General features: G+C 37.7%; 1 long non-coding RNA gene across 1 annotated transcript; it reads left to right on the top strand.

The window, feature by feature from the left end:
- Window positions 1–747: 747 nt before the first annotated feature.
- Window positions 748–20,728, top strand: LOC116420966. Its single transcript, XR_004231361.1, has 4 exons — window positions 748–855; window positions 1,482–1,587; window positions 17,929–18,048; window positions 20,702–20,728. It is a non-coding gene; the product is annotated as an uncharacterized LOC116420966 (long non-coding RNA).
- The last annotated feature ends 936 nt before the right edge of the window (window positions 20,729–21,664 follow it).

The raw sequence follows: 21,664 nt of genomic DNA, 5'->3' as shown, positions 1-21,664 counted from the left end.
TCATCATGTTGTGCAAGAAAAATCAGACCATAAGGGGAGAAAATAAACAAGAAAGAAAAAGGAAACAAAAACAACAGCAGAAAGGTAAAAATACCATGCTTTGATCCACATTAAGTCTCCATAGTTTTCTGAAGGTAGATGGCATTGTCCATCCCAAGTCTATTGTAATTGCCTTGGATCACTATATTTCTAAGCGCTAAGTCTATCATAGTTGATTATCATATGAGATTGCTGTTACTAATAAAAAATTTCTTAATTAATTACTTGCTAGTATTGCCTGGCAAAAAAGTATTCTAAAGAAATCTGTCCTCACTTGAGAATATGAGTGGAGTTTAAGCCAGTAAGTACTTATTTCTCTTTTCATTTCTACCTGATTCATCTAGGTGAGGACCTGTGACTCTAAGAAGCTATAGATGACCAGTGGCCATACCCTGGCAAACCATCTCGGCAGAGGGGCTAAACCAGACTGAGGGGAACACAGGCCTCAAACCTGTCAGTGAATTAGTGCATTTCCTCCCCAAGCATGGGAACATTTCCCTCCAGGCAGAATGGACAAATGAGAATAATTTGTTTCAACAGCCATGAAGGTGGCTGAAGCAGGCTCTGTCAAGGGCTTAGAATTTAGTCAGGCATGAAAAATACCAAGGTCACCAACTGTGTCCTGGGCCAATGCCAGTCATCCTGACTTTTCTCTTATCACTAAACTTCCAATTACTCTGGAAGACAGAGGGAGCCTGATGACTTTGCAACTCTGACTCACTTAAATCCAGTTCACAAAGGAGTCAAGACATCATTCTTCAATCTCATTGGGGAAAAATAAAAGAGAAACAACATCAAGAACATATTGTGGTCAAGGTAAGAATAATGTTATCTCTATATGTTGTGTAGTCTCTTTCCAAACACTGAAACTGGGCCTGAGGGCAATGGATAGTTCAGGCAGAATATCTGAGTCATTAAGTACTATTTGCCAGCCACTCTGTTAAGTGCTAAAATACAAATTAAACAAAAAGAAATGTTCTCAAGGAACTTACATTATAAAGAAGCAAGATGATAAATTTTTCTTGTGACTGATTCTTCATGACCCCATTTGGGATTGTCTTTTTTTTTCTTTTGTAGGGTTAAGTGACTTGCCCAGGGTCCCCATCTAGGAAGTCTTAAGTGTCTGAGGTCACATTTGAACTCAGGTCCTCCTGACTTCAGGGCTGGTGCGCTATCCCTCTACCATTGAGGAAAGAAACTGAGGCAAAAAAGGGTTAAATGATTTGCCCAGCGACACACAGCTACTAAGTATCTGAAGGCAGATTTGATCTCAGGAAGATGAATCTTTCAGCTTTCTATCCACTAAAGAGGCCTAAAAATCAAAGGAAGAGAGATGGCAAGTTGGGGTAGGACCAGGTAGGATGGTAGTCCAGGAAGTCATGGGCTAAACCAAATTAGAAGTGAATATTTCTGGAGTGGGAACTTCCTCTTGGAAATTCTAGGAAAGATCTCATCAATTGGAGGAGAAGAAGCGTATAGGAATGGAGACATAACAAGTACAAGAAGATCACTGGGAAAGAGGTGGAGAAGTAGCTGTATCAAAGACAAGTGAGTGCTTTTTCATTATCTACATTCTGACCTTGAGTTTCAAATCATCTTTAATTATTTCTGTTCTGCCCTTTCCAAATCAAAGATCATTCTCCTTGGCAGAAAAAAACAAAAAAACTAAAATGACACTTGAGCTGTTTTTTGTCTTTCTTGTCTGATATCATTCCATTTATCCTAAGCAGTAATCCTGTGATGCATAAAAAGATTGAGAGATATAGTTTCATCATGCTAGCATATGATTTATAAAAAGAACAAGGGCACTCTGGAAAGCCAAAAACCTCTCAGGAAACCCACTCAATGCTTATATGTCCTGAAAAAAAATGGGTGTTCCAGTAGGATGGCAATCAACTTTTATCGGTTAAAAAGTAATGAAAAGAATAGATATTATAATGAGAAGCGGTTTTATTCTAATAAGGGGGTAGGGAATTTGACTGATCACTCTGTATCCATCAAAGAGACTTATCTATACATATGCCACTTCAGCTAGGTAATCTAGACAAAAGGGAAAAAATCTACTTTTCCCCTGACTTGTATGAGTAAAACCACAATGGGCTGGAATCCATTTGGTTCATCTAAACTAAAGTGTCTTTATAGATTTTTTAACAGATCTGAATTTTCCCATTCATTATCAGCTCTGCACTTCAAAGGCTGGTTGAATAACCTACAGGGACTAATTTCTGAATGAGAAAATAGAAATGGAGAAAGTGGAAAACGTTGGTCCTAATTCAATAACTTATTGTTAATATAAGAGAGAAACAATTATTTCTTTATTCTTTTTTTGATTTTCTACTTTTGTTCAATATAAGTAAAACCAATCAGTCAGCTAATAAGCATTTATTAAGCTCCTAGTATTTGGCAGGCTCTTGAGTAGACACCAGTGGATACAGACACAGAAAGAAGAAAGAAAAAAAGAAAGAAAGAAAGAAAGAAAGAAAAGAGGGAGGAAGGGAGGGAAGGAAGGAAGGAAGGAAGGAAGGAAGGAAGAAAGAAAGAAGAAAGAAAGAAAGAAAGAAAGAAAGAAAGGAAAAAAGAAAGAAAGAAAGAAAGGAAGGAAGGAAGGAAGGAAGGAAGGAAGGAAGGGAAGGAAGGAAGGAAGGAAGGAGGGGAGGGAGGGAGAGAGGAAGGAAGGAAGGAAGAAAGAAAGAAAGAAAGAAAGAAAGAAAGAAAGAAAAAAAGAAAGAAAGAAAGGAAAAAAGAAAGAAAGAAAAGGAACAAAGAAAGAAAGGAAAGAAGGAAGAAAGAAAAAAGAAAGAAAAAGAAAGGAAGGAAGGAAGGAAGGAAGGAAGGAAGGAAGGAGGGAGGGAGGGAGAGAGGAAGGAAGGAAGGAAGGAAGAAAGAAAGAAGAAAGAAAGAAAGAAAGAAAGAAAGAAAGGAAAAAAGAAAGAAAAGGAACAAAGAAAGAAAGAAAAGAAAGGAAAGAAGGAAGAAAGAAAAAAGAAAGAAAAAGAAAGGAAGGAAGGAAGAATGAATGAAAGAAAGAAAAGAAAGGAAAGAAGGAAGGAAGGAAAGAAAGAAAAGAAGGAAGGAAGAAAGAAAGAAGGGAGGGAGGAAGTGAGGGAAGGAAGGAAGGAAGGAAGGAAAAGAAAAGAAGAAAGAACAAAAGAGAAAGGCAAAAAGAAAGGAAGAAAAAAAGAAGAAAAATGAAATTAAATAGTCATTGAATGTAGTGAAGAGATTTAAGAATATGTCCTTAAGAAAAGAGATTGCTTCATTTTTGTATTTGTATCCCCAGTGTCTAATATAAGTGCTTGCTTAATACTTATTTACTGATTGAACAACTAATCTTCATAGATATCCATGCCATGTTTTCAGCTGCATCTTTCACAACTTTCCCTTGTTTCCATCTTTTGTCCATATCTTTTAAAAAATATAAAGGGATTTGTAAACTGCCTGTTTATTCATGCCAGACTTTTAAAACAACTTCCCCTTTTCCTTAGTGTTTTCAGAATTTTGTTTTTCAGCATCTCCTGGCTCACTTACCCTGAAAAATTCTAGACCATGAAATCTAGTCAATTATTTCTCTGAAGCCCTTAAAATCTATTGTTCTCATCTAGAATGCATGCCAAACTTTGCTTAGCATTTTCTTCTTTATCTTCTTCATTCCTTATTTTTGTGTTTATTCTTTATACATGCTCAGAAGAATAATAAAAGCTTAAGTAAATTGCCATGGATAATAAATAACAATAATATCCCCACTCATGTTCCAGACCAAATTTAGTCCTAGGTGAGCAAGATCTCTAAAAAGAAAGGTTAGAATTCCTTTTCTCACACAACATTTGACCCCTTACATCATACTATTCTGATGCCCCAGGGAGGAATTACTTATAGAATAGGTTTTGACTAATGTCTTTGATTTCCCCAAAAGAAGGAATAGAAAGTTATACTGTGCATGAAGCCTGTATAGGACACATCTATTTCCTTCACACAAAATAAATGCTGTATTTGAAGGCTAACAATTCATATTGGCAAGACTTAATTAATCATTAGCTCATAAACTGCTGTCTCAGTCTTTTAGGGGATTTATTACATGAAGAAGTTTATAGGATTGCCAAATAAGTATTCACCTTGGCCCTGCAATGTCTAAGTAACTCTAGGAATCCACATATTCTAACAATCCAGTACAAAACTTGGGTTAATCCTTCTGCCAGTGATCATTTTCTCCATTGAAGTAATTCCCCTTGCTTTCAGTCAACTTCACTCAATGAATCCAGGAGTTCTTTTCTTCTGAAACTTAAAACACTTCATCTTCAGATCATTGTACTGTCAATTACTCAGCAACAGAAACACAAAGCAGAAGAAGCATTCAGGACTCCAGACAAAAACTCATTTAGTTAAGTCCCCTTACTCTGGCTTTCAGTTGGAAGAGATCACTATGTGGATGGGGTTGAGGAGGGTCAGACATCTCCTCTCCCTCACTGGAAGTCTCAGTTACATGTTGCTACCTAAATGGTGAAAGGTAAATAATTCCCTTTATAAAGGTGAACTGAATCATCAATTCTTCTTCCTCATTGTTCCAATAAAAGAGGGGCTCCTTTATCATTTCAGAACACAAGTCCTAGAGCATTGAGTCATACATATCCAGAATTAGAAGGACAGATTTGCACAGGCTCTATTTAGTTGCATGTCTCTATGTTTGCTTGAGAACCTTCTCCCAGTGTATCTGTGGTTAGAATACCTAAATTTTGTCAGCCCTCATTTTCTTTTCTTTTTCCACAAGCTTGTTCTTCTTCATGTGGGTTCAAGCAAAGAGTCTGATAATCAATAAAGAAGATTAAAGTGGTGTCTTTTCTCCAGAAAGAGTAGTTGGATCATTCTATTTCCAAGGAATGGGTTGCCTCAGGATTTAGAGAATTTCCCATCGTTGGGGTTTTTTAAATGAAGGCTGAGTGATCACAGGATTTTATAGAGATTTTCTACCGATAAAACACTTTTTCATTAGGTGATTTCTATGGCCCCTTTTTACTCCATTTTTATGATTCTTAAGGCAACCTTATAAAATAAAATCTTGGATTTATATGTTATCTTTCTAGATACATCAAATCTTTTTTTTAGAAGTAAATAGGACCTAAATTTTAAATAAAATCACTTTTATTCTTAAATGCTTTATTGCTTTAGCTTCAAATTTAGCCTCATAAGTGATACCATCATTCTTTTTTTTTTAATGAATGAGAAAGTTGAAACATAACAAATAGCTTCCACAAAACCATGCAATTGAACAAATGGAAGAACCTGGCTTGAAATCCAAGTGAGAAACTGCATTTTAGCTCATACTATCCATGTCTGAACTGTCTCATTCGGTAAGTCTTTCCATTAAGTTCTGACATTCTTGGATTTAATAAACAAATTCAGAATCAATCTTTTGATATACTTAGGCTTAATTACCTTTGTTCCTTAACTCCTTTCAGTTATTCTCTTTCCAGAATAGAAAAATTGAAATCAGATTGGAGTAACATCAATGAAACATGCCTTTTGTGCAAAATGTTTTTTTTAAGTCATGATAATCTATGGTTTTTCATTACAAAAGTATCTTCATGGTCACTTTGATTGGCTTCTTTATATTATGCCTAAAGGAGGCACAATATTCCACATAGGGCTATGTATGTGTAATACAAATGGGGGCAGGGGATGAAAGGGAGTGAGATAATAAGACTTTTTGTTCTATTTGCTTCACTTTTTTTTTCAGCTTTTTGCTTGTAGTAGCAGTTTTTAGTAAATAGGCTAAAGTGAATGCTTAGTTCTTTGTTAAGACATGATTGGTAAGTCATAAAGTATTTCAAATTGATAAGTATCAGTTACAAGGCAGTGGATCAATTTCTGAATCTAAAGATGGGAAGAACTGAGTTCAAACCCAGTCTCAGACACTGTGTAATTCTAGGCAAGTCATTTAACCTGTGTCTGCTTTAGCTGGATTCCCAACCTATAAAATGGGAATAATACTAGTACCTACTTCCCAGACTTCTTATGAGGATTAAATGAGAAAACTTACGTAAAGTGCTTTGCAAACTCTAAGGTGCCAAATATGGCTATTTATTATAGCTGGCCATTATTATAATTAGGATTCTTTCTCTTATGTGCATTATTTGACAGTTTCCCCTTTTTAATGCCAATTTAGAAAGGTCTAGAATATAAAACTCCTGTTCAAGGAAACCTGAAGCATACAATAAGACAGTAAAGCAAATCATCTTTATTGAGGAAAGATGCTCACAGAATAAAGGGAATGTCAGAGAGGATGGACATAGGGCTATCTTCTGCAATACTGGATTGAGTTGAGCATCTTACCTGGAGACCTGGAGGGAATGAGATACACTTCTCCAGTGTATCAAAAACATCTGGTAGATTTTTGTAGGGTCCTCATCTGGATCAAGTATGACCAAGCTTTAGGGATAGGAGTGAGGAGCTTGGACCTAGGGATTGGTGCCCAATTACAGAAGTGAAGGTGGGGAAATAACACTGAAATTAGTTATTTCCTCAAGAGGAAAAGGAAGCTTTGTATTGTTAATGCTGGCTCACTCTGATAGAGTGACTCAGGGGTTTTTGAGCTTCCTATTCATTTAAAGAGGTGGAAAGGCTTCAGGTGCTCTTACATTTCCATAAAGAAACCCATCATCACTTTTAGGTCCGTTCCTATAGTCATCTAAGAGTTCTTTGCAATTTATTCCCATCTTTCTACATTTTGACATCTGGAAGAGTTTTGGTACCTTCTGAGGATTTGGGGGATTTCCCTATTTCTTTTTCTAAGTTATTTATCAATCTTTTAAAAAATCTAATCCTACTATTCCCAAGTTACTGGCTGTTTAAACATTTTCATTTACCATTTCTCTTTATCATTAGTTTCCTGTCTTTTAACTAGTTCATGGTAAAATATTTCTAAACCTTCCAGTTTCACTATAACCTTCATACTGTCATAGCCTCACTAAAACTTGGAGGAAGAGAGGGAGGAAAGGAGGGAAAGAAGGAGGAAAGAAGGAAGGAAGGAAGGAAGGAAAGAAAGAAAGAAAATAAAAGAAAGAAAAAAGAAAGAACAAAAGAGAAAGGCAAAAAGAAAGAGAAAAGAAGAAAGGAAGAAAAAAAGAAGAAAAATGAAATGAAATAGTCTTTGAATGTAGTGAAGAGATTTAAGAATATGTCCTTAAGAAAAGAGATTGCTTCTTTGTATTTGTATCCCCAATGTCTAATATAAATGCTTGCTTAATACTTATTTACTGATTGAACAACTAATGTTCATAAATGTCCATGCCGTGCTTTCAGATGCATCTTTCACACCTTGCCCTTGTGTCCATCTTTTGTCCATATCTTTTAAAAAATCTAAAGGGATTTGTAAACTTCCTGTTTATTCATTCCAGTCTTTTAAAACAACTTCCCCTTTTCCTCTTAGTGTCTTCAGAATTTTATTTTTCAGCATCTCCTGGCTGGAGCATTGTCAGGGAACAACCTTTCTCCATAAGCTGTCGGGTAATAGTGTAAGTTATTGGGGTCTAGTGAACCTCCTACCAAAAAGGTGGAGTTACACCACCAAAACTGCAGTTCCTCCTTCCATATATAATTATAAGTGTTTTGTTTGTCTTGTCCCTTTACCAATTGTCCAATAATTAGTCTTATTATTGATGCTCCAAAACTCTTTGAATATTTTTTATTCCTTTTTCTCATTTTCCCGTTTCCAACTTAATTTAGTTGTTTTGTTCCAGGCTGAGTATTATTCTGATTTAAGCAATATGCAGTCAGTTTCTCCCATGCCGTCCTCAATACTATCTCTGATTTGATTAGTCTTAAGCTGCCAACTTTGGTTGGGATGTGGTCGATAGAATCCCATGTGTGTACAAGGCACCTTTCTACCATTCTGACACATAATTCCCTCTGAACTCCACCTCCCAACATATATCAATAGCACAATTAGGGAGTCCCTCCTCTTCACAATGGGGTCTCTGAGTAAAAGTCCACTCACATTCTAGTTCTATACCTTGTCCAGTCCGATTCAGACAGTAGACTCCCTTCTGCTGAATTGCTAATGGCCAAGAATATTCCTCTTCCTTGGGCCAGAATCCAGTTCCATTATTTACAACAGATCTGTGGCTGAGGAACCAGGTTGGACTCAGCAGAGTTTGCACCCAAGGCCACTGGCACAACCATTGAGAGCCTCCATAAATCCAACAGTTAGAAAGGTTGCAGGTAGAGGTTATGGTCTTTATCAATAAATCAAAGTTATTCTGTTGGTGCCACCAAGAGATAGGGGCTGGCCAGACAAAAGGTGTAAAGAGGAGCAAAAAGGCTAAGGAAACCCCCATGATATAGTACTGAAATTACACTTCTGGAGGAAAAAACAGAAGGGATTCCTCAGAAAAGATGATGGTCTCTTCACAAATGGAGATTAAGCACAAACAAAATCAGCAATGTGAGCACCACAAGGACTGAATCCCCTTTCCTGGGAATTTCCAAGCACTCATAAGCACAGGCAAAGATCAGTAGGATGTCTTTGCTGAAGGTATAATTTCAGGTCACCTTGGGCCTCAGATGTCCACTCGGGCTTCAAGGGAGGAGCAGGTCCTTTTATATGAATGTGGTGAGTCCAGCCACATTACTGGGTGCAGATGGCTGTGTCTGAAATCAATAAAACCTGAAAGGGGCCATCCCAATCCGGGGTTAATTTTTCTTCTTTCTATACTTTTATATGTACCCAATCTCCAACTTGGAATTTGTATGAGAAAACCCAAAGGGGGAATTTGGGCAATCAACCCTTTCTGCTGTAGTTCTTGTAGGGGAACTATTAAGGTCTTAAAATACTTTCTTAGGAATAAATCTTTTGTATCAAATATAGATTACCCAATATCCTGTCAGGGTTTGGTTCTGATTCTTATTAAAGCCAGAGGCAGACATTTAGTCCATAGTAAGTAGGTTTCCATTGCCAATTTAGTTAATTGTCTTTTGATTTTCTGATTCATCCACTCAACCTTGCCAGAAGATGGAGGGTGCCAGGGGGTATCAAAATCCCAAGTGATTTCTAGTGCTTTGGCTAAGTCTCTCAGAATCTTGTCTATCAAATGAATTCTTTGGTCCGAGTCTATCCTCTCCACTATTCCATATCTAAGGATGATTTGCTCTAATAAAGTCTTGATCACTGTTGAGGTGGTTACTTTGGACAAGGGGAAGGCCTTGACCCAGGAAGTCAGATGGTCCATTACAACCAGCAGATATTTGAGACATCCTACGGGGTAAGTTCATTAAAGTCCAGCTGTATGCTCTGAAAAGGTCTTAGAACAGGCAGTTAGCCACCTTAAGGTGCATGGCACTGAGCAGTCTTGTTTGTTCTTCAACAAACCAGACAGCTACCCACCATTTGATGGGCTAAGGTATATAACCTGGGAGTTACATACTTAGTTAGTATGGCATTACACAGGTCCTGAGCATCCCAGTGACTCCCTTGGTGTAAGTACTGTAGGATCTGTCTCATGCCTACTGTGCTCAGTACCTGTCTGCCATCTGGTAGGAACCAGCATCCACCTGTCTGTACATTCAACTGCTCCAAGGGACCGAGGTTTTTCAGTTTTTTTCCTCTGTAAAGGTAGGAGAGGGCAAACTAGGGGGAAGTATGTAAACATACCTGGATTTCCATCCCTCTCTACAGCCTCCCCTGCCTCTCCTTCTGCTAAAAGGTTGCCTTGGGCTTCAAAAGAGTTACTGTCCTGGTGGCCTCTCACATGTATTATGGCTATATTCTTGGGTTTTAGTATGTTCTCTAACATCTTTCAGATTAATGTATGATGTGCTAGTTCTCTCCCTTTATTATTCACTAATCTTCTCTCCTTCCAAATTTTTCCAAATACATGAATCACTGCCCATGCGTATTTGGAATCCGTATAAATATTTCCATCCTTTTCATTTAATAATCCCAAGGCCTGATTGAGTGCATATAGCTCACAGGTCTGTGCTGACCAAGTGGCTGGTAATCCTCCAGATCTCACAACAGAGGTCATATCCCTATCAATAATTGTAAACCCATTCCATCAATGAACCAATTAAGCCCTCCTGGCAATGGAACTCTTGCAGATCTGTCCTTACTCTTAGTTTGGTATTCTCCTAATTCCATATAGCAATGTTCTCCAACTGGGATATAATTTGGGTTTGAAGTCAGGAATGATGCTGGATTTAAGTTATGATCTTGGGATATCACCAAATCATCCCTTTCTAATAATATAGCCTCATATTTCAGAATCCTGGAATCAGTCAGCTATTACCTTCTGATTTAGTATAATTCTAACCTGATGAGGAGCACTAACAATGCGACTCCCTCCAAAAGTGAGTTTTCTACTTTCTTCCACTAAAACAGCTGTGACTGCAACTGCCTATACACACATGGACCAACCCCATGCTACAGGATCTAATAATAATTTAGATAGAAAAGCCCCAAATCTTCTTTGGCCTCCTCTTATCTGGCCTAGAACCTCTAATACAATCCCACCATCAGCCACATTCACAAAAAGATGAAATGGTTTTTCTAATATTGGGAGAGTTAGCACTGAGGGTGACATAAGCATCTGTTTCAATTTTTCAAAACTTTGCTCTCCTCAGACTCCCAACTGATACAATTGGGACTTTGTTCCAACAAATATTGATACAGAGGCTTAGTGATGGAAGCAGAAGAGTCAATGCAGGCTCTACAGTATCTTACTAAGCCCAGGAACTTCCTCAGCTCCTTTTTAGTCTTTGGTAATGGAGTATGTAATACCCTCCATTCTAGCTGAATCCAATTTCTTACTCCCTTCACTGATCACGTGCCCTAAGTATTTAACCTCCCTCTCCACAAATTGAAATTTTTTCTTTGAAACTCTGAATCCTGATTTCCCTAGAAAGTTCAGTAAATTAATAATACTTTTACTGGTGTTTTCCCTCTTATCCCTAGCAATCAACAGATCATCTACATATTATAAAACTTTAGTTCCTGTAATTGGAATAAAGCTTTCTAGGAATTTTTCCAATACCTGATCAAACAAATTTGGCAATTCTGTGTGGCCCTGTGGAAGATTACACCATTGAAACTGGCCCTTTCTATAAGTATAGGGGTCCTCCCATTCAAATGCAAAAATCTTTCTGCTGTCCTCCTCTAAGGAGCATCTCCAGAATGCATCTTTAAGATCCAGCACACTAAACCATTTACTGCAACTCTGGATCTTTCCCAGCATAGTATATGAGTCTGGTACAATAGGATGGGAAGGCAGGACTATTTTATTAATTTCTCTTAGATCTTATACTAATTTGAATGTGCTGCCTTTCTTTTAGACTGGTAGGATGGGGGTATTGAAAGGTGAAATGCAGGGCTCAACTAGTTTATTCTTCCAGAGCCCCTGTATGAGAGGTTTCAACTCTACTCTACCTTCATTAGAATAGGATATTGTCTAATTCTTACCACCTCCTTTGGGTCTAGAAGGGCAATTTTTATAGGGGTAATGTCAACTCTACCTGAGTTATCAAATCTTCTCCAGATATCTGGGAAGATTTCTATTAATTCCACCTCTTGGAGCTTTGCCATTTTGCTGGAACATATATTTACCCCTTTCGGTATCAAGGCTATTCCTAGTCCAGTAATTAAATCCCTTCCCAGTAAATTTGTTCCAGCTTCAGGAACCAGAAGTAGTTCACAGAATATTTCTTGAACCCCCATTTTGATTTTATATCTTTTGGTTATGGGGACTAGAAAACTTCCTCCTTTTATTCCTGAGATAATCAATGTTTCTTTAGATAATTCAAACCCAGGAGGAAACTGTATGATTGAGGTTCGGGCAACTTCCGTGTCTATGAGGAAACATTGTTCCTCCTTTTGGGACTTAAATTTACTAAGGGCTCCAGGTGGGTGCTGAAGACCTTGACTTGCCTAATCTTCATCTAGTTCTATAAGGGAATATACTTGTTGTTCTTTCGTTGTGGACATTTTCACAGAATATGCCCTTCTGCCTGGCATTGCCAACATTTGATCGGGGTTCTGCCTTCCTCACTCCTGTCCCTGAAAGTTCTTCCCCTTGAGGGGCCCTTATCAGCAAAGCCTCAGCCACAGCTCACTAGTTGGAACTTCTCCCTTTGTCCACGCTTCTCTTTGTCTCCTATGCCACTTACATCTCTTACAGCTTGCATTAGAATCCTCGCCTTTTATTTCTGTTTCTCCTCATCCCTTTGGGTATAAACTTTAATTGCTTCCTCTAGAAGAGTAGCAAGTGATTTATAATTCCACCTCTCTAACTTCTGTAACTTTCTACTAATGTCTGGCCAGGCATTTGTTATAAAATGTAATTTCAAAGTTGCTTCAGTTTCTGGATCATCTGGATCCATACCAGAATATTTCCCCATACTTTCTTTTAGTTCATTCAAATATTCTGCAGGAGATTCCTCCTTTGCTTGTGTCACTATAAAGGCTCTCTTAAGATTCTGTGTTCTGAGTACTGCATTTCTGACCCCTGTAACAATTAATTCTCTCAAATCCTGTAGGTCTCACCTGTGAGCTATTATGATGGTCCTATAGGGAATCACTCAATGGGAATTTTTGGTTAGTGGGAGTTACTCCCTCCCATTCTTTCAGAGCTGCCTGCCTCAGTATTCCCCATTCTTCCTGTGTAAATAAAGTATTTAAAATTAACATTAATTCACCCCAGGTATATAATGTTGGGCCCAGAAATTGATTGAATTGTTCCGCCAGCCCCATGCGGTCCTCCATTAGGGATTTCATTTCCTTCTTAAAGCTCCTAACTTCAGTCATGCTGAGTGGAACATTCACATATCCCATGGTCCTTGGCCCAGTGGAAACCTCTCTCAGAGGGTACTATCTAGCTTGTGGCATCCTGGGATTTCGTGATTTTAAAGAGAAGTTTTCAAGATCCTATTGCAACTGTCTGATTTCTCTCGTTAGAGTACTATGCAGCCCTGTTGGAGTAGGGGTAAAGGGAGCAATAGTGATGGGAGAACCCTGATACTATTCTGACTTTGGGGGGAACACTTAAGAAATCTTCCTTGAATTCTTGCCTCTGTGAAAGACCCACCGCAGGGAATCAAGATAAAGTGGTTTCATTCTGTTATCTTGCTGGGACTAGTTGAGTCCAGGATCACTCGTACTTAGCTTGAACTTAAATGGTCTCATTTAGCTGGAGATCTAGATTTCTATTGACCCCTATTGAGCTGAAAATTGGCTCAGAACCACTTGCAGTAAACTGTCCCATTCTACTGGAACTTCTATTCAATTCAAAGATCTTGGTCTGATTTCAACTCAAACTGTTCCCAGCTCTCAGCCAAGATAAAATAGGCATCTCCTCACTCAATTCTTTGTAGAGGACCTAAAAGCAGGACCATGCCATGCCAAGGAAACTCTCTCTCCCCTTGGCATAGCTGCCTGTTAGGACCCCTTGTCTGCTGAGAAGACACCCTTTTCTCAGTGTTAACCCCTCTTTATCTGTCTGCCAGGATTTCTCTACACCCCTTGTTTATCTTTCTGCCAGGACTTCTCTGCTAGACCTTTACTTTTCTGTTGGGACCTTGCCACTGAGGAAGTCAGCCTCCTAGCAAAGATTGACTTCCCAGTGCCAATAAACTTCTTTTTGCCAGTCTAACTTTTTGGATCTGCAAATTCTTTTATGAAGGACCTGCACCAGCCAGAAGGGGTTCCCACAATTCTCTGCTCTGCACCAAATCCTCATCATTTGGTTTCCTGACCAGGAATTGAGGGGATCCAAACCTCATCAATAGCAGCAGGAGTGCAAGCAGAAGGAGAGTTGAGGTAAGGGGGAGGAAGAGAAATAAGGAGATCCCACCCCTCCTCCTTTTTCACTATCTTTACCCCAGGAAGCCACAAGCTGGCATATATAATCTCCTTTGCTTCAGATTCCTTTGCATTAATAAATAGATTCAATTTCTGACACACCCAATCTTCAGTGGAACCAGAGAGAGGCCATATGATTCCATTCCCTAAATTCCTATTTCTCCAAACAAAACAACAGTATTTAATCTTTTTTTTTTTTTTTTTTTTTTTTTTTTGCTTTTGCCCTTATATTTTGGTAGTTTATCCCAAATGCTTAATTTATTTCCCAAGGGACAGTCTATTGGTACTTCAATTTGCTTGTCTGCAATAGAAAATTTCTTTTTTGAGTGGGAAACTCCCATTGGACAGAGACTTCCAGAATCAAGTACACTTAGATTCAAGTCTCAATTTGGGGGTTTGCTTTTACCGCCCTTTCTTTAGTCACCCAAATGAACCTTTCATGAATCTGGTACCTTCAGATTCAAAGGTACAGCTTCTTTCACTGATCAGATTTTTAACTACAGACTTACTTTTGGTGGGGGAACTTTGAAACTGTCCTTCTTGACCTTTGGGGTGAGCCCTGAAACTCTCCTGACAAGGACCCACCCTTGAGGCAGTTAAGGGGTTTCATTAAGATTGGCTGGGACCATTTCCTACTTAGCTCTAACTTAAATAGCCCCATTTAGCTGGAGATCTAGATTTCTATAGACCCCCACTGAGCTGAAGATTGGTTCAGGACCACTCCCAGTAAACAGTCTCGTCTAGGTCTGGGGCAATGACAACAGTGAAGGAATGTCATTCAATTGAAACTTCAGTTTCAGATTCTTTTAAAATAGGGCAACTTGGGGCTCATTTCTTTGTAGAGGCCCAAAGCAGGACCATACCTTGTCAAGGAACTCCTCTCTCTCCTTGGCATAGCTGCCTCCCAGGACCCTGTCTGCTGAGAAGAGACCCCCCTCTTCTTAGTGTTGAACACACTCCCATTTTATCTCTGACAAGATTTCTCCACACCCTTTGTTTATCTCTTTGCCAGGACTTTGTCACTCCTAGTAAAAAAAAAAAAAAGCCTCCTAGTAAAAGCTGACTCCTCAGTGTCAATAAACTTTTCTTTGCCAGTCTAACTTTTCAAGTTTGTGAATTCTTTCACGTTGGACCTGCACTGACCAGAAGGGACTCTTACAACTTTTTGTCCTGCGCCAAACCTCATCACTTTCAACTTACACCAAGTCTCTCTGCTTTGGGTCACTTTTGCTCAAAGAGGGGGATGGGGAACAAGGAATGTCAAACCAGGACAAACTGCTGAAATTGGGCAGGGCGACTTTTGCCAAGTTCTGAGAGCCTGGTAACTCCCAATTACCACATGATCCCCAATCCCAGAGCCCCCAAACTGTGTGGTATGCAACTGACCCAATAAATCTCAAGAGATCTCTCAAGGTGCAAGGAGAAAGGTTATTCGATTCTCATGAGAAGCAGGGGTCACTGTCACCATATGGAGAGGTGAAAGTGAGGGCCCCAAACATGGCAGAAGGGGCAATATATAATTTCCCTGATGCAATATTGATCCTCATTGCCTCTAGCTCATCCTCATTGACTGAGAATGAGACCTTACATTCTAAGTGTGAAAACTACAGCGAATGGGGAAGCAACCCATAGATTCAAATTTAAACAAAGACATTCCTTTTAATAACCCTGAGTCAATTTGCTCTACACTCTCCCAGACTTGCTGGTCCTCCCCATATCCTGGGAATTATTTGCCAATAAGGAAAGGCAAGGGAAAATAGGAACCTGATCCCATAGCTTAGTTAATTTATTATTTGTCTTTTGAAGAAATATCAAATTTTCCATTCAGAGGGAAGACATTGTAATGCCAGAAAAACTGAAGCAAGATAGAAATTAGAGAGTATTTAATAATTTATTTAAAAGGGAGAGATTTACTGGGACCAAATGGATCCATGGTTTGGTCCCAGGGCTGAATGAGACTATCTAAGAATCCAGCAGTGAATGTTAAATACAAGACTCTTTTATAGGGTAACAAGTATGATGACATAATGGGGAGGTTCCAGAGAGACTTCTGATATCCTAATGATGTCTAAAATAGATAGACCTTTATCCCATCAAACATTAAGAAGGATAGGATATATCTTCAGGATAGCCCGAAGATATAAGACCTTTATTCTATCAAACATTAAGAGGGAATGGTTATAATCTGAGGTAGAGTAACTGAATGGGACAATTAGGGAAACTGGGTCAGGACATTAAAAGGAAACTGTGGCACAACAACACAAGCTTAGTTCCTTAGTGGAATTTGCCATTAACAATGGTAAAGATGGTATAACAAGGGAGAAAATGCCATTTAGGCAAACTAAGTTCCTAATGAAGTAACCACTATGACATTTAGTAAGAGGGCTAGTTCCTAAAAGGATTTGGGAGACAAGAGTTATGGCAGGCTAAGTTTCCCAAAAGAAGTTAGCCATTTTGAATTTTTGTAACTGGACTATCCCTAAAAGGAATTAGCAAAGAAGTGGGGTAACAGTAAATTCTTTTACAGAAGAAAAATAATCTCAGGGTTTGACATGAAAACCTAGTCTTCTGATTGGATATAGTAACTGTGAGGTCATGATAATTTTGTTAATGCTAGAAACAAGGAATTCAACCTACTGCAGAAAAAGTCCTACTCTGGGATAACAAAAAGTCCACTTGAGTTGTGAACGAATCCAACCATTCTGGAGAGTAGTTTGGAACTATGCTCAAAAAGTTATCAAACTGTGCATACCCTTTGATCCAGCAGTGTTACTACTGGGATTATATCCCAAAGAGATTATAAAGAAGGGAAAGGGACCTGTATGTGCACGAATGTTTGTGGCAGCCCTCTTTGTAGTGGCTAGAAACTGGAAACTGAATGGATGTCCATCAGTTGGAGAATGGCTGAATAAATTGTGGTATATGAATATTATGGAATATTACTGTTCTGTAAGAAATGACCAACAGGATGATTTCAGAAAGGCCTGGAGAGACTTACACGAACTGATGCTGAGTGAAATGAGTAGGACCAGGAGATCATTATATACGTCAACAACAATACTATATGATGACCAGTTATGATGGACCTGGCCATCCTCAGCAACGAGATCAACCCAATCATTTCCAATGGAGCAGAATTGAACTGAACCAGCTACGCCCAGAGAAAGAACTCTGGGAGATGACTAAAAACCATTACATTGAATTCCCAATCCCTATATTTATGCACACCTGCATTTTTGATTTCCTTCACAAGCTAATTGTACAATATTTCAGAGTCTGATTCTTTTTGTACAGCAAAATAACGTTTTGGTCATGTATACTTATAGTGTATCTAATTTATATTTTAATATATTTAACATCTACTGGTCATCCTGCCATCTAGGGGAGGGGGGGGGGGGGTAAGAGGTGATTGGAACAAGAGGTTTGGCAATTGTTAATGATGTAAAGTTACCCATGCATATATCCTGTAAATAAAAGGCTATTAAATAAAAAAAAAAAATACAATAAAAAAATTTTTAAAAAGTCCACTTAAGGATAATATAATCCTGTCCATGCCTCTCCATCCTTGCCTCTGGGAGTGAGGTAGCAATTCAACCTGGGCTCACTCCAACAAAGGCCCACTTAAATTCACCAAAAGCCTTCTCCAATCAACTGCCTCTCCCTATTGCCTAACTAGCTACCTTATTCACTCATTACCTTAGAGCTTCTTTGTATGCTCTCTATAATCAAGTCAATCAAAATTCTTGTTATATTTTCCATTTGTTATAAAATATTCTGTAATTTAAGGGGAAGAGATCACTTTAAATTCATTGTCTTAAAGCCATATAAGACTATTATATCAAAAACTGAAAAGTTATTGTATTCCAAACAATTTAAACTCCAAGTAGGAGAGTTTAAGGATTCCCAAGAAGGAAGAACAAAACAAAACAAAAAACCTTATGGAGTCATGGAGGGCAGGAAAAGGAAGGAGAGAATGTGTTTATATAGAATCTGATTCTTTCATAAGCAAAGAAATACTGTGTTTTTATGATTCTTTTATTTTTCATTAGGGATTGTGAAGCTGAAAAAATCCTGGAGATGACAAAAGAGACCTGAGGAAATTCCTGGAAGAATAAGAAATTCAGAGACTGGCAATAGGTTCTAAACAAGGAACTGATCAGGAAATTCAGGTTAATTTAACATAAGCTTCTATTAAGTATATTCTATTGTTGTGCCACAGTTCCCTTTTATTGTCCCGTTCCCCTAATTGTCCTCAGTTTCCCTAAATTGTTCTGCCTCAGTTCCTAATTGCAATGCTCAATTCTGTAACACCACTCTTCCCTTCTAATCATAACATCATCAGAATGTTTGATAGGATAAAGATCTTATATCTTAGAATTTAAGAGGGGACCCTGAAACTCTGAAAATCTTTAAAGGAGAAAATCTCCTTCAACTCTACTTCAGTGAAGGGACTCCACCCTGAAGCACAAACAGTTTCATCTTTGTTATCTGGATGGGGTCCCTCAGTCCCGAAACCCAATGAATTCAATTCAAATTCCAGCTCAAAGCTGAAACCCTGCTAGGAGCCAACTTGGGACTCCACCCATGAACCCCCTTCAACGTGTAGCCATAGCCCCCTATTATAAAAAAGCCAAATTAAAACCCTCTCTTTGCAGAAGTTCCAAACATGTCAGCTCTATATTTGGCATGCCAAGGGTCTCTGCCCACTGGAATACTGTTTCCAGTGCCATATTCTCTTTACCCTCACCTATTTCCTATGTTTATAGCTATTCCTTGTGTCAAAGAATTGGCAACTGAGGGGCCACCAATCAAATGGAGAAAAGCTAAATAGGTTATAGTCTATAAATGCTATAGAATTCTATGTTGTTAGAAATAATGAAAGGGGGAAAAAAAGAAATAATAAAAGGGATAATTTCAGAGAGCCCTGGGAGGATTTGTATGAACTGATGAAGGGTGAAATGAGAAAAAAATAAGAACAATTTATATAGTAACAAAAAAGGGATCCATCTATGAGGAGAGATAAATATTGTTACAGCTAGCTTAGAGAGAAATGAGGGGGCATATCTTAATAAAGAGAGTGTTTACTTTGACTTAATTTTTTTTTTTAATTTTAGCAAGCTCATAGTATCTACATCATGTGCAAACCACTCTTTTCTGGAAGCATTTGTTATTTAGTTTCACTATGGGATACTTTGAAAAAATATAGTTTCTATATTCCTATATGGCTCAAGTCTCCATGTCAGAAATTGAATTGGTTAAGTCACTCTCAGGGGAGGAGACAGGTCACTACTGTGCTAGGAAGTCATATTGCAATCATAAGTTAAATAGTATTTCCATATATTTAATAGGACAAAAAAGGGGGAGGGGAAAGCAATTATATATGAAACTGTAAATCTTTTGTGTATAAGCTTTTAAAATATGGAATGAATTTAATAAGTTACTTTCAAATGTGTTTTGCTTATCTATGATACTTTCTTGGCTGTATTCTAATCTCTTTTTATATTTAAAAAACCAAAGGCTCCAGTGATTCTCTTATTTTTCTTCCCTTTTACCCCTTTTTTGTCTAACCTCATCTATTCCTAGTTACCCTCTTATTCTCCAACTCATCCACAAGTTTTTCAAAGGAAGAAAGAATGAAAGACACAAAGAAAAATGAGCTCTTTGTGACAAATATTTATAATCAAGCAAAAATTTTGGCTAAGCTCAAAAAATTCTACATTTTGTGTCCATTACTTCTCTGTAGGGAGATTGGTAACATATTTCATCGTCAGTTCTCTGGAATTATGATTGGTCATTGCATTGATTAGAATTCTTAATTTTTCAAAGTTGTTTTCTTTACAATATTGTTACTGAAATTATTGAAATGGAATTATCCTTCTAATTCTGTTTAATTCACTGTACAGCAATTTATTTAAGTTTTCCCTGGTTTAAACCATCCTTTTCATCCTTCCTTAATGTTCAATAATATACTATTATCTTCTTTAGTACTGTAAAAAGAGCTGCTATAAATACTTTTGAATATATGTGTCTTTTCCTATTTCCTTTGGTTTCTTTAGGGTATAGAACTAGTAATTCTATTACAATTATTCACAGTTTTATGCCTTTGGAGAAAATTCCCAATTGTTTTCCATAATGGTTGGATAAATTTACATCTCCATCAACAATGCATTAGCGTGCCTATTTTTTTCATATTTTCTGCAACAATTTTCCTTTTAATTTTTCTCTATCATATTTTCATATATCATATCATATGTATGAGATGGAACCTCAGATTTCCATTTTAATTTCTCTAATAATTAATGATTTGGAGCATTTTAAAAATATGGTTGTTGGTAGCTTGGATTTATTATTTTGGGAAAAAAACCCCTACTAATATTTCTTGATAATTTATCTATAGAGCATGATTTTTGGTTTTTTTAATATTTGAATTAGTTTCAGATATATCTTGGACATATGATCTTCATCAGAAAAATTTGCTAGAAAAATTCCTCCTTGATTGTTTCCTTTCTCATTTTAATTCCACTTTGTTCAAAACATTTTATATTTTATTTAACTTGTTTGTCTTCCTCAATTCTATCCTCATTTGATCATGAAATCTTCACCTATTCATAATTGTAAAAAGTATATTTTGCTTGCTCTTCTATTTTTAAACCACAAATTATTTAAAAAGATTCTGTTTTAAACACTTTAAGTAAGTGATTTACCTATGCTTATAGCCAGTTAGTGTCAGAGTTGTGTCTAGAACATATAGCTCTTTGGTTTTGTTTAGTGGTTTCAGTCATATCCAACTCTTCATAACTCTATTTGGGTTTTTCTTAGCAGAATGCTGAAGTGTTTTGCCATTTCCTTCTTGAGCTCATTTTATACATGAAGAAACAGGCAAAGAGGATTAAGTGACTTGACCAGGATCAAAAAGGTAGGTCAAATCTGACCTAAGAGCCCAGATCTCCTAACTAATCAAATATTATTTTTACCATATTTAGTTTCTTTGTTATGTAATCATCAATTCATTAATATTCATCTATTATTCCCTACAATTGATCATGAGCTTGGACAGAGCTTTAGAGTTTTGGTTTAAGAACATCCTGAGGGGTTGATAGACTTAAATCACATACAGGCAATTTTGGGCTCTACTTAAGAAAAACTACATAACAACAAGAACTTTATGGATAGGTGACTCAGGAGATAATCACTTCCCCTTATCTAGTGATCTTTAAGCAAAGTTGGTCAGCCACTTCTTGGATATGACATAGAGGAGATTCTTGATTACATCTGGGTTGAACTGAGATTATGTGACCTGTGGAATCTTGGAAGAATAGAATTTTTTGCCTCACAAGTCAAAATAAGTTCTTAGCACCAGGTACCCCCAAATGTATAATTACTCTCCAATTGACTTGGGATTCACAAACTAGTGTAACTACTCTGGTGGGGCAGAATCAACATCTTCCATGTCCATAGTACCTCAAGAATATTTCTAAGTATAAGGGAATTCTATTCTTTCTTATAAATCTAGTTTGTCAAGCTCTGCTGAGAGACTCAGTGCCCTTCTCTGACAATCAAGGGGATCATACTGAGAGATTCCCTCTACTCCTTCTAGCCTCCCACTCTCCTAGAGCATAATATGCAAAATTTCTTTAGTTCCCTGCAAGTAACTACATATAATATTCTGGGCTAGAGCCATTCAATAATGGGAACTTTGTGCAGTGACAGGTGAGGGGAATGATTTCTTTTTCACCATGACAGTTGGGTGAAGCCAATTCCCAGCATTTTGCAGAGGTTTCATGC

The sequence above is a fragment of the Sarcophilus harrisii genome, chromosome 1 (assembly GCF_902635505.1).
Source record: "Sarcophilus harrisii chromosome 1, mSarHar1.11, whole genome shotgun sequence".
Taxonomy (NCBI): domain Eukaryota; kingdom Metazoa; phylum Chordata; class Mammalia; order Dasyuromorphia; family Dasyuridae; genus Sarcophilus; species Sarcophilus harrisii.
The sequence above is the reverse complement of the archived record's forward strand: the minus strand, read 5'-3'. Positions and strand labels throughout refer to the sequence as shown.